Source organism: Triticum dicoccoides, chromosome 7B (assembly GCF_002162155.2).
Source record: "Triticum dicoccoides isolate Atlit2015 ecotype Zavitan chromosome 7B, WEW_v2.0, whole genome shotgun sequence".
NCBI lineage: Eukaryota > Viridiplantae > Streptophyta > Magnoliopsida > Poales > Poaceae > Triticum > Triticum dicoccoides.
In genome coordinates this window covers 160,945,667-160,950,070 of record NC_041393.1, presented here as the reverse complement: position 1 = coordinate 160,950,070, position 4,404 = coordinate 160,945,667, and the positions used below count along the sequence as shown (strand labels likewise).

General features: G+C 48.0%; 1 pseudogene; it reads right to left on the bottom strand.

Moving 5' to 3' along the window:
• Window positions 1-4,074, bottom strand: part of LOC119338768 — an 89,166-nt pseudogene extending 85,092 nt beyond the window's left edge.
• Between the last annotated feature and the right edge of the window lie 330 nt (window positions 4,075-4,404).

Genomic DNA, 4,404 nt, shown 5'->3' with positions numbered 1-4,404 from the left:
GCTCGCTGTTCATCCCAGAGGCAACATCGATCGGCTTCAGTTAGCAGCAGTAGCGAAGGAATCACATGATCGGGTTCAGTTAACAGCCATCGATCGATTACTCGAGTTCAGTAACGCGTAGCCTATAGTGCAATCGCTCGGGTTCAGTTAGAGCCCAACGCCTTGCTCGAGTTCAGTTAGAGCCAACGCCTCGCACACACGCGCATACGTGTACGAGAGAAACACGCATCGGCCGGCCCCCGACCTCCCACCGTAACCGGGAACTACCCGAAATTTTCCTCGCCCTCGCTTCTACCACGGTTTTTTCCATCATGGATGGCCCAAAGAGTGTCATGCAGCTGCGTCTCCGGCCCGCCCAGGACAAAAAGCCCATTTTATGTCATGATTGTTTGTCATAGAAGTAGGAGCCCACCACATCTATGATGATACCGAATTTTGTCACAATTATCGTCATAGAAGTGTCATATGTATGACAGAAAAAAATTCGTTCGGCCCAAAATGTCACGGATGTGTCTTTTTTGTAGTGGGGGAAGCAACGGCGCGCCATCTGGCCTCCTCTTGCGGTGGGAGAACGAATACTCCTGTGGCTCCTGCTAGCTGTGCACCCCCACGAATGACACATCGTACTCGATCGATTTGTTATCCTATGGATTCTTGACCTTCGACCTGTATGCCCACCACCTCCGCCTGACTTTCGCCTCGGGCGAATCTATCTGCTCCATCACCCAGAGGAGATACTCAATGAACTCGGAGGACTATAGCGTGACTGGCGCCAAGGAGTACATGTACATCGCCGCCCTCATCGTCACTGTCTCGCTCTTTTGCATACATTGCCACATGGCTCTCACGGTCCTCGAAATGTCCCACTCATTGTCAAACCAAGTAAGGATCTCCTTCAACCTGGCTAACTTTGCCTGGTCGCCGCCGGTGATCTGCCTGATTCACTGCTGCATCCTCTCCATAGATGTCCTTCTGAGTGGTCCGGTGCTAGCTTTGGAAGATGGGAGGAGAGACGATGGTCTTGCAATAGAGAAATGGGAGAGGCGAGACGGTGGTTTTGGAATGGAGATGATGGAGAGGAGAGGAGGTGGTTTTGCAATGGAGAAGAGGGAGAGGCGAGACGGTGGTTTTGGAATGGATATGATGGAGAGGAGAGGAGGTGGTTTTGCAATGGAGAAGAGGGAGATGAGCGTGCAACAACGATTTAGGATTGGACGAGAGGGCCGATGCACTGTGAGTGGATCAAAATCAAATTCAATTTACCCTTCAATTAAGAAAGCGACCCCACATTAACTAGTCTCCCTTTTATTCTGGGTCATAATTGACCATGATTTTTGCAAATAAAATATATGTTGTACGTTGCAAAAATAATATAATTTGAAAGTACATTCAGATACGAACCAAACGATTCAATTTTTAGTGACATGCATTCACATTTTGCTTGTCAAATACAATACGTGATCAAACTTTGACCCAAAATACGCAAAACAAAAAAATACTTCCAAGACCAGTGCAGCTCTTCCACTCTTCTCCTCTTAAACCACCGCCGCTCCTCTCCTGTTCCAATCTAAATCTAGCGGCGCTCCTCTCCTCTTCCATTTCAAAACCACCGCCCCTCCTCTCCTGTTCCAATCAAAAACCAGCATCGCTCCTCTCCTGTTCTAATCCAAAACTAGCATTTCTCCTCTTCTCTTCCATTCAAAAACCACCACCGGTGAGTGAATGTGCTGTGGAGAAGTAGATCGATGGAGGAGTACAACCGATACGTGAGGATCACAGACGGCGACCCTGTGAAGCTAGCTAGGATGTTGGAGATACAGTCTTGGTTTGACAACAAGGACCAACTAGCGGCGACCGCGACATCCATGGCCAAATATCTGCAACAGAGCGAAAAGGCGGCGATACTCCCGGAGGGAGTCGCGCGGGAGTACATAGAGCTGCTCCTCTGGGCCATGGAGCAAACAGATTCACTGAATCCGATCGTGAGGGAGCGGTGGTCGGAGTGTCGATCCTAGATGGAGCATCCACTAGAGATTGAAGGACCGAGCATCTACAGGTGCCATTTGTGAGGGTGTCATGCCAGAGCTAGCCGGTGGAGTCTTCGTCGACCGAACCCAACTACAAGAGGAGGAAAGCAGTTGGCCCGATGACGCTTCCCCGCCATCCTCTCCCTCGCCGTTCACATCATCTCATGGGGCAGTTGTCTGCCCTGAGGAATAGGAGGGGCCTGCCCCCCCCCCCCAGCCCAATAGTCGGACAGGTTGTGAATTGTTAGGAGGAGATTAGGGTTGTCAGTATTTGCAGGTTGTGAATTATGTCTTGTGTTGTGTATTTTGAGAGTAATTTCAGATATGAATGTCTTTTGAATTTCAGATTTGTAGTATTGAGCATACGAAGTAATTTATGAATTCTAGAGATCTATTTTTAGCACTTAAAAATGTAGTTTCATAGGAGTATAAAAGTGCAGACAATGTGATTCTCAGAGAAAAAACTACAAGTTTCAGTTTCCAATAAGAAACTGCAAGTTCAGTTTCAGATAAGAAACTGCAACTTTCAGAGGCAGGGCATTTACATTGACACAACCTTTTCAAACAGGGTTAACATCATGTTGGAAGTTTTATTCATGGTTGAAAATGGAACTACCAGCCAGTTAACATCACGCTGATCAACATTCATGCATAGCACATCTTCATATGATGCACAGTCAAAAAGATATGCTATTTTCAAAATGCCCACACAATGTCGAGTGTGCGAAACACAGAGAAAACGAGGGACGAAGTTTTCGCAAGTGTTGGACGTGGTGTGCATAGATGACAATGGGGACCCACATGTCAATAAAGGCAGAGGTCAAAAATTTGGAGATATTTTCCCTGCACAGGTGGAATCGAACCCGGGCGGAACAGCTGTCGGGTAGTGTCACTTGGCCACTAGGCTAGTTCAGTAGTTTCGCTACTAATAAGGCACTTCCTCAGGTGGTCGAATCCCCTCCTGCGCCTTTCTGCACTCGCTGCGACGCCGTTGTCTGCCGTTGTGAACATGCTGAACAAACAAGAGGAATCTGGAGAGGACTGTACATGGAGAGGCGGACAGTCGGGACCCACCAGGTCTATGGCCATACGCAAGCAAGTGCCTCATCGAAAAAATACTTCCTCCTAATGCTATACTGACGTTGGGGCCCACGAGTTTGTCAACATAGTTACACTTTTTTAGGTGCTTCAACATAGTTACTATAGGAGATAAATTCACAACGAAGCCGGGGAGCTGGCAGGTATCATTTATTATCGCTGGGGCAACAAGTATCACTCGGGTTCAGTAACGTAGCTAGTGCAATGGCTCGGGTTCAGTTAGAGCCCAACGCCTCGCTCGGGTTCAGTTAGAGCCCAATGCATCACACACACACGCGTACGTGTACGAGATAAATGCGCATCGCTCGGCCCTCGACCACCCACCATAACCGGGAACTCCCCGAAATTTTCCTCGCCTCGCTTCTACCATGGTTTTTTTCCGTCATGGACGGCCCAAAGAATGTCATGCAACTGTGTATCCGGCCCGCCCAGGACGAAAAGCCCATTTTCTGTCATGATTTTTTGTCATGGAAGTAGGAGCCTACCACACCTATGATGATACCGGGTTTTGTCACAATTATCATCATAGAAGTGTCATAAGTATGACAGGAAAAAAATTCGTTCAGCCCAAAATGTCACGGATGTCTCTTTTTTTGTAGTGCTTGCTCTAGCAGCACAAACAGGGGAAGAAAACATGGTTTTCATAGATGAGGATGAGTTGGACCCAGCAACAGCGAACGAAGGATGTGTTGCTGCTCATGCTGGCAAGGGATTAGCTCACCAGCCAGATGTTGGATCACCAGACAGCTGCCACACCCTGATATGCGGAGAACCAGCAGTTGGCACGAGCAGTTCTTCAGGACCACCTGTTGCATGAAGACAGATGAGGGTAATAAGGCCCGGAGCATCTCAAAGGTCTCCATTCATTGATTACAACAAAAAGAAGACCTTCAACTCCAATGAGGCAGTCAACAAGCTTTACGCTGCCATTGTGTATTGGATCAGGCATATCCTAGGAGCAGATGATGAGAATACCAGGCAAGCCAAATCCCCACAACCTATATACATATATTTTTCAGTTGCATAGTACCACCCACTTAGTTGCACAGCAAGCAGAGCATGTTGCACAGAACAGTGCTTTAAATTGCACACTTTTGTTTTTTTTTAATTGCACAGCAGAGTGGTGTAGTTGGGTAGGGCACGGGGCACTTGTTTTGCTATGGTGTTCGAAAGCTAGCAGGGGATGCACGTCCAGGGTGCCCGTTGTGCAATTTTAGGGCGATGGAGAGTGGTTGTTCGTTGTCCAAGGCTGTTGCTGTCAAGGGCAGGGGGTTTGAGA